General features: G+C 40.1%; 1 pseudogene; it reads left to right on the top strand.

The window, feature by feature from the left end:
• The first annotated feature begins 11,863 nt into the window (after nucleotides 1-11,863).
• On the top strand, nucleotides 11,864-14,184 carry LOC147884567 (3-ketoacyl-CoA synthase 11 pseudogene; annotated as a pseudogene).
• The last annotated feature ends 659 nt before the right edge of the window (nucleotides 14,185-14,843 follow it).

Below are 14,843 nucleotides of genomic sequence, written 5' to 3'. Positions count from 1 at the left end.
AGTAAACTTTCCCATGTCTTCCCATGGTTGAGTGCATCTCCTAGAAAGAAGTTCTATATTGGAATGAAATGCAACTTGCTCTTGTTGATGTTGTACCACATTCTAGGTGGTTGTATATAGGGGATGGCTCATCAACACATGCTTGCCCAACCACATGTTTCATGTGGAGTGGGGGGTGATGGACAATGGATTCATAGTGTATCAAACCATGGCGGTGTATATACAATGTGGGTATATATGGAAAATCCCTAGGAAAATGTAGGAAAATTCATTTATATAGAAATGTAATGCTAAACACAATACTAATTGCATCATGTGTTGGTTGTGACAATGAATTGGCTTGTAATGGCAATGGTGAGGGATTGTGATTTTAACTCATCCAAAAGACAAGGTAGGGGTGCAAGTATGTTCGGGGTGGTACCACATGACAGCTTGAGTAGTAAGTGATTGTAGCAATGAATGGTTACTCGTGATTGTTGTAACCAATGCCATTCATGGTTAGTTAAAAGTGAGAATCTTGATTGCAGGTTTCTATCGCTCACATTCATGGTCCATAAGGAGGACGTTGTGATTAATGTGTTTGCATGCATAGACAACATGGCACATGCATCCACAAAACTAAGGAGGCATTGCGTCTCGCTATAAGTAGATGATGTCATGTTGGCTGAGTACTCGAAGCCCATGGAACGTCCTCACCTAGATGCCAAAAAGAACTTGAAGTGTACTTGAACTCTTTTTGTCATATAAGTACATGGTTATATGAGTATGCTAATTTTTTAGTAGACCATCGTTACTAGCTTACAATATGTCTGAATAGACCAAAATGCTACCATACTAAATTTGCATCAAATTGTATGAAGTTGATTTCTTATTTACATTATAGTTCATAATTCAATAGCTAGAGCTTTGTCTTATTTATGATCTTCTCATACCAGTTGATATGAAAAACATAACTCTTTCTTGGCTTATGACTAAGTGTAGCATGGGTTTTCAGGCCCTTGATGGAAGCGTAGATTATGCTAAGTTGCTAGAAACTGTAGTATTATGCATGATCAATTTGGGATTTTTTTTTTTCATTAGTACATTATTAATGATGTCTACTAGGTGTAAGTGGAGGATGATTGAAGATTTTCTTCTCTATCATCCCATTGATGCTAAGCTCAATCAGTTTGCAGGGCAATTTAAGGGTGAAGTTGAGAGAATGATTATAATGTGTAGTGTCATACAAATTATGAATCCTGAATGACAGTAAAATGGATGAGCTAATCAAAATTATCTATACTTGGTATATGAAATATACTACTCAAATGGAAGTAATGTCATGCTCATGTCATGAGCCTAAAGCCTTGAGAACAATCCATGCATTTTGTTAGACTTTGAGGAATATGGTTGAATTAGTTGAATTTGATCAAAGTACATGGTTAAATATAGATAGTGTGGTTGAATTCATTCAATACATGGATGGATTTATGGGAACTCCTTGATTTGTGATTACTTCCTCTTTTTTAGCTTGAGTGCTAGTACGAACTTGAAAGGATTGGCTTGGAGGGTACTAGCCTAAACATAAAAAACCACAAACACTTTTCTGGATGGTAGTCACTTAAAAATTTGGCATACACTATGCCTGCTCACCTAACCGCGCTTTCCTAAATGCAAAAGGCTTCCAGAAACTATAACCAATTGCTTAAAAGTACGATGACTTACCTAGGTCCATTTGCCTAAAATGTTTCCCCTTGCATGGACATGCTAGTAACCAAGTGGCAACATCTATCATAAAATCAATATGAAAGGTCAAGGATGCACATGGATGTCGATCTCTCATCTTGCATATATAGGCTGATAATTGCTAGAGAGAAAATAGGAATAAATACATTTTTTGTTTGTGCTCCATGTTGGTTGGTTTGAAGATATTCGAAGAAGTGGAAGTTGTTTTTCTTCGTCAACCATACATGTGAAGACATAGATCAAATATTGTCTTATCTATAGAAAGTTGAAGTCAAGAGACATTTTGATTATGAATGGCATGTTACGCTGAATTGGAAAAAAAATAGGAGGTTCTAGAAAGGAAGAACAAAAGTGGTCATCTTAGAGAGGATTGTAGATCAAAGAGCATTCATGGAGCCATATCAAAACGAGGATATGATGCACTTATATGGAACACAAATCCACACTACTTCTAGTTTAGCATGCATGACAATATCGCATTGATGCAATGGAAGTACTACTCAACGGATGGAGATCATTTATGGTTTATTAGAATAGATAACCCCCTGGAAAATACATTCATTCTTACAAAAACAAAGCACTTGACATAGATGAAATGAAAGATTGCAAGAATTCATTTACCGTGTTAGAAGTATGATGCAAAAATAAACAAATCCATCTAAGAAAAACATGGAGATAATTAAGGCAAAAGAATCTTTGTCAAATATCTTAAAAAATAAGAAATTTTGTGTTGGTAGAGTTGTCACTCAGTCATACCTCAATGGAGCATAACTTGTTTCAAAAGACATTATCCTTGTAGCGAATCAAATGCCCTGATGTTGGTGCATTGAATACTCTCATCAATTTAGAAACCACAACTCCTATTGTTTGTTTGTTTTGGCAATGCTCAAATGTGTGCATTTTCTATCTCCAACATCTACTGCTTTATTGTTTCTCATTGTGTTCTTCCAATGTGTCTTCCATTGTTGTTTGGATATCATACCATCTATTTTCTCTTAAACTCCTCCCTAGACCTTGACTAGCTCCTATCTTGTAGCCTCTATCTGCTTCTCTTGCAATCCATGACAAGTTGCATCATACCATAAGTTATATTATTTGAAGGTAAGTGAAATGATGACATAGAAGTTAGCTAGTTGGTAAAGAGAGCAAAGATGGAAAGATGATGACTCACCTAAACAAACAGCTGAGGCACCCATCATGGCCTCAACAAATCTCAGTCAAACTACACATCGAGGGGGATTCAAAGTAGTAGGTAGCGAATCAAAGCACAAAGAGAGGGGAAAGGAAAGTGGTATCAAATCAAAATACATGGTTGACGAAAAGAGATTGATTAGAGGATAGAACTAAATGCTATTAAGGGAGGAAATGACTTTGATAGAAGGGAAAGGCACATGCTCAAAGGGAAAATCAATAAAGCATGGAGTCTAACAGAGTGAGGGGGGAAAGGATTTTTGAAATAAGTGGTATGGTTTAATGTGGCTTGAATGTTTGTGTGTGGTTCTAGTGCAACATTGCACACCATGTAAACCATATCAAATGGTGTTGAAATTGGTTGTCTTCTATAATTGTGAGAAAGATCAAGCTCAACTCAAGTAATGCACATTTGAATGAACACTTGCTTTCATGTATATATAGAAATTTTTGTTGACATTTTTGAGCAAATTAAGATATCTTATATAGTACAGGATTCATAGTTCATATGCCAAATACATGGTTTAACAATCTCATTCATCAGTAAGGCAATTTTTGTGATGTTCTAGTCTCATCTTCAAATTTGTATGTGGTTAATATAGATACCAAGTTTATGTAGACTCTTGTAATCACTCAGAGTCCTAGGGGTAGGTGGCAAGCCATCACTATAAAAAAAGATGAATGATTTATATAATTCATGAGGCCTGCCAAAAAACAAATAAGTCAAATGCAAGAGATGAGAATGCATTTAAAGAAGGGATCCTCTACACATGTGGTACTCTCAATGGCCAATCAACTATTTCCACATAGCATGTAGTCCTTAAATTGAAAGAAATTTATTTTATCTTTCAAAAGTTGGAGAACCATCACTATACCCTTCGGGCAAGCCAAAAATGTTATGGATAATGGGAAGCTAAACTCAAAGATCATTCAAGCTCACGTTGTTAGGCTAGGGCTCAATTGGAGTGTGTAGTTAAGATGTATATCATGTATCCTTGTAAAATGTTTCCCTTTCTAAGGGACATGGCTGCCAACCAGGAAGTGGCCACCCACTATTCTTCACCAAGTGTGCTCCAGATCACTTCTTAGCCATCTGTCATTGGCCTTCTGGAACTTGTCCTCATAGGCTACAGGCGGATGATAGATGTAAGATCTATAGATCCTCTGCTGAAACCATTATGCACCTATTTTGGGGGTGCCCGTGGGTGAGGAATGTGTGGAGCACCGTTCAAACACATTGTGCTAGGACATAGGGTTTGGATCCAGTTCATATCCAAGGGAGCTGCTCTATTTTGTGAGGATCTAGGAGCGGATAGAACTGAACTATGGAACATTTTTAGATACGCGATACTACATACGATTTAGGTAGCCAGAGCTCGTTTGCAGAGCGTTTTGTATGAAACTTCGTTTGGTGGTGTTTGGTGGTGTTTGAGTAATATATGAGTAGACCTCTTAAATTGAAAAAAAATGTTTCCCTTTCTAGGACGTTCATCTAGTGGATAGTGAGTTGATTGAGAAATGATACTTCGATCGAAGAAGTTGTGTAAAAGTACCTTGAGAAGCGGTCCTTTGAAAATGGTTGAAAATGGCACACAGGCCCACAGTATCAGGCGACCTGAATAATTAGGGGAAGGAGTTAGAAGGCTGCATTCGGGTTCAGAGTGGTAGTTATAAGTTAGACAATTCAAGTCAGGAGGACGAGCCCCGCTGGCGTTGATGAGAGATTCAAGCTCGGACGGAGCGTACTGGCCATGGCCGTTGAGTGATTAAGAACCAGCTACAAGCGGAAGGATGAAAGTCGTGAAACACTGAAGACCACAACGGTCTGGTTCGAAATGACCACTCGACCCTAGAATTTAGAGGGACATGTGGAAGTGAAGGCTATTAATTAACCTCTCGTGTAAAAGAATTGATGGGTTGAACGTTGGAACTTGGCCCAAGCGAATTCTTTTTTCTATGCGTCAAACCGACCAGTAACCAGCTACGCGGCTGGTGACGACTGGCAGAATCCTTTCCAGCTCTAGCCCCCAGGGAGTTGGTCAGCTTGCAGCTTTCGTCCAGCTGTCTTCTGCGAGAGCAATTCAACGGGTTGAACTCGAACATTGAAAGCCCAGGCGAGCGCCCCCAGCCCAGTTGGCGTTTGAGGTCAGGAAGGTCGTAAATCAAACGTCAAAAGGTCGCACCAGCAACCACACGGAAATCTCGAGGATAAGATCGTCTCTCTCGCTTTCGAGTCCGAAATTCCGAATGTGCTTTTTACTAGCCGTGTATCAGGATTTGAGAGCCAATAGGCATTGGGACTCGGAAAAGGAGCTTTGCAAATCAATGGGAAGACGTTGACGTTGAAACTTCGGAGAAAGTGACCATGTGGCATGTAATTTGTGATGTTCTACAGCAAACTTTTGCAAACCTTTATACCAAAATGGTGTGGAAAAAGGGCTTTCATGTTAATATGGGGTTGTTCAAGATGATCCCAATGTGCTTGGCGAGAAAGTAAGTGATTAAAGGTTGTTATAAAAATATTCACAAAAGCATTAGCTCTATGATTCGAGCATGTCCTAGCATGTGAGGGGTGAGTGGTTTGAATGTGTATACAGGTTTTGATGATAAACTTGGATTTCAATAACGCCTATGAACCATTGAGGTGGGGCAATGTTATACATGCAATAAAAATTCTTTTGTGTTAAAAGCCACTATTTGTCAAAATGGTATAGATATCCTTTCTCAATGTATCCTCATCGCTCAATCATTGTGAAGGATAAGCCTTTATGAAAAAAATGTACTAAGCAAAATATCAATGTACCAAAAGGGCCAACTACAAGGGGCTTAATGCACATGGCTCGTGCTACAACACAACAAGGTCATCACTTTTAAGGGTTCAACTCATGGCTAACCTTAGCAAACTAGAACCTAATAAGGGCCTTATAATAAGTCCTTAATTACCGACCAAAACACTCATATCTAGGAGAGCTAAAAATGCACACGACCTGAACTTCCCAAAAAGATACAAAAATTGCCATCCTACGAAGTGGCCAAAGAGCTGCCAATATTAAGGGGAGACCCTATAAGTTCCCCGTACCCCCTAACTTCAACTTAACATGATATCTTGCCATCAATCCAATCCTTTGCATCACTATAGCCAATCGATGCCATGCCTTGCGAACAACCCATTCAATCGACACCAGGCACAAGGGACAAAAGGATTAAAATCTTAGTTTTCCTTGAATCGATAGCTACTCGTGCAGGATCTTCCATGGAAGAAAGTTCCCTCTACCAACTTGGCACATAATGAAGCTTCCTCATGTGACTTTCTTTAATCCAAAGGAACCATCACAATAGTTTCTCAACCTCGAGCCAATGACTTTTCTTGAAACCCCAAACCGGAACAAAGAAAATCACTTGAAAATCATGGAGGCCAAAAGGATATGTTGAATTACCTACAAGCTTCGATTCTAGCCCAATGAGGCACCCTATTCTTTTTTAGTTTCTACTACCACCACTAAACCCTTTGCTTTGAGGTAAGACCTAACCCCAAACAAGCACCTAGATAGCAAATAACTAGGCCTCACTTAACCCAATTGGCCTGTAACTCCTCTGCTCAAGCCTGAAGTTGCCCAAGCAAAAGTTTTGCTCCAACTACCCTTTTTCTCGAAACTTCACAAAACTCCTCCAAACCCTTTCTTAAAAGTACCAATTAAAGAAAAAGTATTGAGGGCAAAAAGAAGCAGGGCAAGGAGACAACCCTATGTGTTTGACCTTTGTAATTCTAGCCTACCAACTACTCTTCGATTCAAGCAAAGCATGGCCATAGTATTACCAAATAAAGTGCTCACCATTCTTACAAACTATTCACCAAAGCCTAACTGCTCCAAAACCATGCAAATAGAATCGGAATCTATTTCTATTATATGCCTTGTCTAGGTCAAACCCAAATAAATTGCACTTCAGACTAGCTAGGCAAGCGTAATCAAGAGTAGTGGAAACATTCAATCTCATTATGAAAAGTATCTTGACCTTTCACAAAACATTATGTTCTTGATCAATAATAAAAACACATAGATCCCTAATCCTCAAAGTAAGGGTTCACGATTTTTTTGCATGAAGCAGTCAACATGATGATTGGCCTCCAACCACCCACCTTCAACCAATTTTTGCTTAAACATGGAAGAGTTTACATTAGCCTACATTGACCTCCTTAGACAGTAATCCTTTTGTACCTATTGCATTGCCATATCCACTAGATAAAAATTCAGTAGAAGATTATATAAACCTCAGCCGCACGACAGCTCGTCACATTCGAGGGATTTCTCATTGGCCATTGAAGCAAGGGAACCCATAGTTCATCTATTCAAAAAGTTATTGATAGTACTTCTCGTTGCCCTTTAGACGTACTACAATGAAAAAGTTATTACTTCTCGTTTCCCTTTAGAGAAACTATAACCAACATTACGAATGTGACATATCTTATTAGCCCAAGCATTAGTAACTATTGCATGCTCTCACAGAATCTCACTTAATTCCCTTTTGAAGACATCTCCCACATGTCAAAACTCTTTGGCTCTCTATCCAGATTTTCTCTAGTTTTCTTGCACTTAATGGGTTTAAAAAAAAAGGTGGGAAGGATAGCCCCTACAAAGAGCCACAGCTACCAACTTTTCAATTTGGCCAATTCTTCTCCCTCCCACTCCCAAGATCTAAGAGCCTAGCAACTACCACTGACAATGCACTTAAGGTCTGGTCATCCAGGCTTCTCTTCGTGGCATCATGTGTCACCTCTGTGATACCGTATGAATTTATCTCTAGTGATGATCTCCTGGCTTTGTATTGCCTATCCCACTTTCTCGCTACTTCAACCACTTGCCGAAATGCCAAATCCCACCTTTGGTATAGCTGCATCTTCTCACATCTTCCTACAACCCAAGCATCTCTAACCAAATCTCGGAACTTCGTACAATCCAAAATATTATTATTAAGGACAAAAGGGATGTCTCTATATCTCCCATAAGAAAACAACACTGAGAACCACCACAGTAAATGGTAATTGATAAGAGAGGCCTATATTGAATAAATATTTTCCCTAAAGGCATCCACTATCCTTCACAAGAAACATAAATTCTGTCAATCATCCTAGACCCTAAAACCCAAACCTTTCCTTGAAACAATAATATTCTTTAAGAGCAATTTGATCAAAGTTTGATCAATCTCTGCACAATCAATAAGATCCCAGTTTAAGTAAAGCTCTTCCCATGTCTCAACTCTCTCAGAATACAAATTGTGTTTACCTGCATGGGAATGGTCCCTACCTTCTATGTCATATTCCAATCTCATGGTAAAATCAACTTTGAGCCAGACATTTTTTTATTAAGGAAAGACCAACAAACTGATCGACTAGTTGAACAAGAAGTGGATAAAAAATGAAATGGTAGTTGTGAGGCTATTTGTACTTTTTCCAATTGCTTGATGTACTATCTTCGACTATAAAAGGTCTAGTGGAATGCTAGAAAAGGTGATCCAATAACTAGGGTGGAGACAACAAGCAAGGTTGCATGGAGGCATGTCTCATCCCCATTTAAAATGTGTGACAATAGGTAAAGGGCCACTTTTTGCATTGATATCAATATCATAACATTGATGAGTACATAACAAAGTAGCTCAAATGTGGCGCTAGCATGGAATTCAAAAGAATCAAATTGGAAGTGGTAGAGAACTCGTAGAGTATAGCCTTGTTGAGATGGATCACAACTTATATTACTTTTGGAAAATATAAATCAATGTGAAATTTTGAAAACTCATATTGCCACATTGATAAAAGACACAATAGACTATAATAAACACTAAATATATCAAGAGGCTATCACGGGGGGTTCACCTCACAAAATTTTAGTGTACCACGTGCATTCAAAAGGAGGGGTATTTTAATTTAACCTTTTGAAAAAATTTAATAGGATTACAATAACAGGAGGGGTTTTTTAATTAAACTTTAGAAAAAACACACTTAGTTCATAAGTAAAGAGGGGTGTTTTTATTGATGGAAAAATTTTAGTTGAGAGGTTTCTTAAATGCCTCTTGAACGCATGTGATACCTAGGGTTTCTTAGTAGTGTCCCCCGAGGAGGCTATGCATTAGTGGTTACCCTTTATATAAACACATGGGGCAATTGACTCAGTTATGATGTGACAATTGATATGCTAGCTTGATATGAGATCATAAGCACTTGATAACCAAAGTATGCCCAATATCATGGCACTGCAAGCACTACTTGGAGATTAAAGTATGAATGTTGAATTGGCCTAGTCATACATTTGTGTAGTAGTTCTTGTGGATTGCACACAATGATATAGCAATTCAGTCTAGCACCTCTTGTATTATATAGAGGTTTTGAAGAAAACTTAATCTTTTGTTGACTCATTTTTTGATTCCTCCAAGGGCACAAGCACCTTTCAATCCACCCAAAAGCACTTTGATTGGGATCAAGCATAGTGTTTTTGTTGCAAGCACAGTGTATCACATGGGGGTGGTTCTTCTTTGTCAATCAAAGCTAGCTAATTTTCTTTATTGTGAAAACTCTAAGTGTGTGGCCCCATCATAAGAGCATACTCCTATGTGTGTGTGCCATTAGGCTCCACCTTTGTATTTGTTGCAAAATTAGGTTGGCATACTTTGGAGCCCCAAAGAAAGAGATAAAATAACATTGATATTTACCACACAGTTCAACTGTCACACACGCACACGCGCGCGTGTGTGAACACACACACACACACGTATATATGTATGTATGTATGTATGTAAGTGTATGTATGTATGTATGTACTCATAGTTCATGTAGTATAAGCCACTTGATCCAAGTCATATTGAGAATGAAATTAGACTTGCTAGTTTTTACATTGGGCCAACCGGCTTGCAAACAAGTGCACCCTACTGTGAAGGTTGATGTGGGGTTAAAAGCATTGATAGTAGAGCTATTTATATCCATCCTAGAAATGAATTATTCTATCTGGTTTACAAGATGATCCCCTTAAAAGTGAGTTGTCCCATCTCTTCACTGGTTAGAAACGTTGGCAGTGCTATATTAGGGGAAATTTGTAATGTAACCCTAAAGTAAGATCCAACAATGCATTTTCCCATGTATGGTTTGGCTCTAGGAGCTTTCTAGCCCCTACGCATTACACTTATCTTTTAGTTCTAGGTTGCATGTAGAGGGTGGGATATATTGATAACTTAAGGCATGGCAAGTGTGTTTGTAATCATAGGTGACATGCTTCGTAGAATGCTAAGTGATATATGGAAAAACTATCCCATGACTAAAAGTTGAACATTGAAGGATATAAGACTTGAATCAACTTGTTTTAGATTTATATCTCTGTGATCAAGGTGTTAAAATAAGCTTGTTGTATATTATAATCCACTATGATATATTTTGCTCCATTCGGATAAGACATGGATGGTAAAATTTGCAAGATTAATCTCATTGTTGTGACCAATGATTAGCTCCCTACCCAAGTATATCCATAAACTTTAGGATGTTGACCTCCGTGATGTGCTTATATCCTAGTTTTCTATCACATGGACCACATGAATTCTTAGCTTTAGTGCAATTGAAGTCCTTATAGATACAATATGATTTAGCTTAAATTTTGCAAATCTTTAAGTGATCACGGTGCAATTGTACCATTCATTGACATTAAAGAATTATTTGGACAAAGCCAAGATTTTCCTTTGCCTAGTATCCACATCATCAAAATTTTGAGTTTATTTTTTATTGGAGTCTCGATAGGAATGGTTCTCACTGAGATGAAGTTTTTGGCTTGCCCCTTCTGGGTAGCCTTAGCAATCGTTCTCATTTTGTAAAGTAGAAACTCGGACTATTTGGGATGAATTTGCTTGTAAATAGTGTGATGCTTTGATTAGCTGGTGACAAGTGGGAGTTAAGTGCACTAATGGCTTTGAGATGAGTTCAGTGCATTCAAGACTTAGGGCCCCTCGTTTTTATTGTCATTCTGTCTCTCTCTCCAATCACTACCTCCTTTGTTTTACATTTTGGGAAGGCGTTATGAATGACAAAGCCAATCATTTCTTTCGCTTGTTTTTAAAGTGAGTATTTTATCCTTTCAACAACAACTTTCTTGTCTTTACTAGTTGCCTTTTTGTTGGTCAGCTACCAATTTGAAGTGTATCTATAAGTGTTACTATTGCATTTAGAACATGTGGGTGGGTAGTGAGTGCTCAAAGATATTGGTAGGGTGTATTAGTGGAGAGAAGGAATGTGTTAAGCGAACTTGAGAGCTAAGTTTCACTTGTAACAAGGATATGTCACTCATAGCATCCACAAATGTTATTGCTTGGTCAATAGCACTGGTACTGCTTTGGAAATTTGAGGTTGACCAAGATGTAGTTTATGATGGTTTCTCCGTACAACACTATATATACTACCAAGTAATTGCTGTAGCATTTCATTCCCGATCTACTATCTCTTGACATTTTGAGGATGGCTTAAGGAAAGCATCTTATTGGAGTAGGGTATATGAAGCCTAGTTTGCATCGGTTGAAATCGAGGAAAATTGGATGCGATTTCTCGAGAATTCCCGTTGACGTTTATGTAGTTTAGTGTAAAATGTGACAAATGTGTATGCTTTGAGAATTGAGATGGAAAGACGGGCAAAGTCTGGTTATGTGGATTGGTTGGCAAAAGAGATTTCCGGAAAGGAGTTGAAAGAGGTTAAGCGTAAATGGGGGTTAGAAAGGCGTACAGGAGGAAGACAGCGGGATCATTTACAAAGGCGGGGTCGTCGTCCACCAAACACATTTACCCAATGCGAGATACATACTTCTAACTAACTGCTATGCCACCCACCCCTTCAACACACATGCACACGTCTTCGTCTTCCTCGTCTTATTAATATACTTTCCCAAGCTTTCCAACCCCCAGCATCTCAGCCGATAACTCCTCCACCTTCCATCACCCCCATCGAAACTCCCCTCCTTGCCTCTCGCCCCTTCACGCTCCCCCTGTCCTTGGTTGCTCTCCCATGGCCTCCCTCCGAGGCCCTCCCTCCCCCCCCCCCATCGTCACCCGCATCAAAAAGCAGCTCCCTGACTTCCTCCAATCCGTCAACTTCACCTACGTCAAGCTTGGCTACCGTCGCTTCTACAGCCATGCCTTCTACCTCGTCTTTGCCCCCCTCCTCCTCTTCGTCGCTGCTGAAGTCTTTCGATTGCGCCGCTTCAACTTCGCCCAGGTTTGGGAGCAGCTCCAGTTCAACCTTGTCAGCATTATGGCCTTCTCGGCTGCCCTCGTCTTTGCTGCTACCATCTATTTCCTCATGCAGCCCCTGCCGGTTTACCTCGTCGACTTCGCCTGCGCCCAAGAGGACGACAGGTGGAAATGCCCCACTCCGGCCTTCTTGAGCTTCTCTAAGGCGACAGGCGCTTTCTCCGACTCCAGCCTTGATTTCCAACGCCGTATTTGTGAACGCTCTGGTTTAGGTGATGAGACCTATTTGCCCCCCGTTGTCTTCAGCAACCGTCCTAATCCTTGTATCGAACAAGCTCGGCTTGAGGCCGAGTCTGTGGTCTTCGACTCCCTTGACAAGCTGTTCAAAAAGACCGGAGTGGCGCCGAAGGAGATTGGTATTGTAATCGTGAACTCCAGCCTCTTCAATCCCTCACCGTCGCTGACCTCTATGATAGTCAACAGGTACAAGATGAGAGGCCATGTGAAGAGTTTCAACTTGGGCGGTATGGGATGCAGTGCTGGGGTCATCTCCATCGACCTGGCCAAGCGCCTTCTTCAAGTCCATCGAAACACATACGCCCTGGTGCTCAGCACCGAAAATATCACTTTGAATTGGTATTGGGGAAACGAGAAGTCGATGCTACTCTCGAATTGCATCTTTCGAATGGGCGCGGCGGCCATTTTGTTGTCAAACCGACCGAAAGATCGAAACATTGCAAAGTACGAGCTGGTGCATTCTGTAAGAACGCACAAGGGTGCTGATGAGAAGCCGTTCAGATGTGTATTTCAGGAAGAGGATGTTACGGGCCGAGTGGGTGTGGCCCTCTCCAAAGATTTGATGGCTGTCGCTGGCGATGCCCTGAAGACCAACATTACGACTCTAGGGCCGCTTGTTCTTCCTATCACTGAGCAGATTCTGTTTTTCGTCAGCCTAGTTATGAGGAAGCTCTCGCGTTCCAAGGTCAAGCCCTATATACCTGATTTCAAGCTGGCTTTCGAGCATTTCTGCATTCACGCGGGTGGAAGAGGCGTCCTGGACGAGATGGAGAAGAACCTTCAGCTGTCGGAATGGCATATGGAGCCATCTCGCATGACTCTCTACAGATTCGGCAACACCTCCAGCAGCTCCTTGTGGTACGAGCTGGCCTACAGCGAGGCGAAGGGGCGGATCGGCAACGGTGACAGGGTTTGGCAGATTGCTTTTGGGTCAGGATTCAAGTGCAACAGCGCTGTGTGGAGGGCGCTTCGGTCGGTGCAGCCGAACGACAGAAGCAATCCCTGGCACGACTGCATTGCCAAGTTTCCTGTAGCAGTTCCCAGTATAAGGAACTTATAGCTTGACAGAAAGTCAAGGATAAGCTTATGCATCCTGCGGGCGTGATGCTGCTCTGATTCTTTGCTCTTGTAATAAGGAGACGGCAGACTGGCTGCAAAAGATATGCGTGATGAAAAGGTGTTACCAGACGAGGATCGGGAGGTCCTCGTCCAGTTCCCGTCCGTGCATGCACTTATATGCAGAGAGTCGACGTGCTTCAGTTAATTTTCTACTCTTCTTCTCGGCTCGTCGCCCAGTATCATATGATCATCTTATTCCTAGTTACGGCAACTTCTCGAGATATATGACTTAGCTCCCATTCATTATTGTAACAGAACACTTGCAATGGATTCTTTCGATATAAGCGAAATTGAGTAAGCTGGGCGGATCGCAGACTCTAGAAGTAATGAGCACATGTTACAATCCATTGATCCTGCTCTCAAAAATGGGGATTGTTAGATTCGTTTGAAGGGCTTTCACATTAAGAGTTTAGGATAGGGAATTCTATTGTCTTGAAGCTATGTCCCAAGATGGGAGAAAATGTTTGAAAGCATGGAATGATGACATGTGTCCTTGCCCCCACCTCCTACTTAAACACATGAAATGATGACATGTGTCATTGACTCCTTAGCTATTAGCATATGGTGGGATGGAAAAAAGATAGAGTTAACCATTTGAATATGGAATATTGACCATCATTTTCTCACATATGAGAAGTGTGAAAGTGTTGTGTAGCCATGAGACTGATTAGTGATGCATTCTGACAAAGTCATTTGGTAGTGTCTAAAATTGTGCAAGAGTTCCATAATGTTGTAAGTTTTTAGCAGAAAAATTTCCTTTTCTCCAAGAAATGATAATCTCTACTTTAGCTTTAACAAACATTCTCAGCTAGGAAATTATGATAGGAAATGACATTCACTACTTGCTAGTGAAGTAAACCTTGTCACCTACTCAATTATTTGTTAATAATTTATTTTGGCAGTAATTTCTATATCCCACACAAATCAACAAGCAGAACAAAACCACCTTTGGACTATCAAAGCGAGCATCTTCTTGATGAGATGTGTCACCTTTGGACTATCAAAGCGAGCATCTTCTTGATGAGATGTGTACACTCCTACAATGAGTTAGACACAAGATTTAAGTGACACTCTACGTGAGAAAAAAACTAGCAACATTTAGTGATCTTGTTGGGGATTGACATGTTAAAACATTGAATGAGAAATTAAGTGGATTAATTATCGCAATCTGTAAAACCAAGTGCACAAATTCTTAAACAACAATATATGCTGGTCTAAGTGGAGCTATAGCAATTGCTTGTTTCGTGAATTACTACAAAAAATTTATCTTAGGTAAGTCTGAAGATTAAAGTATCTTGTA

The sequence above is a fragment of the Dipteris shenzhenensis genome, chromosome 26 (genome assembly GCF_047967505.1).
Source record: "Dipteris shenzhenensis isolate YYH24624 ecotype China chromosome 26, Dip_SZ_1.0, whole genome shotgun sequence".
NCBI lineage: Eukaryota > Viridiplantae > Streptophyta > Polypodiopsida > Gleicheniales > Dipteridaceae > Dipteris > Dipteris shenzhenensis.
The sequence above is the reverse complement of the archived record's forward strand: the minus strand, read 5'-3'. Positions and strand labels throughout refer to the sequence as shown.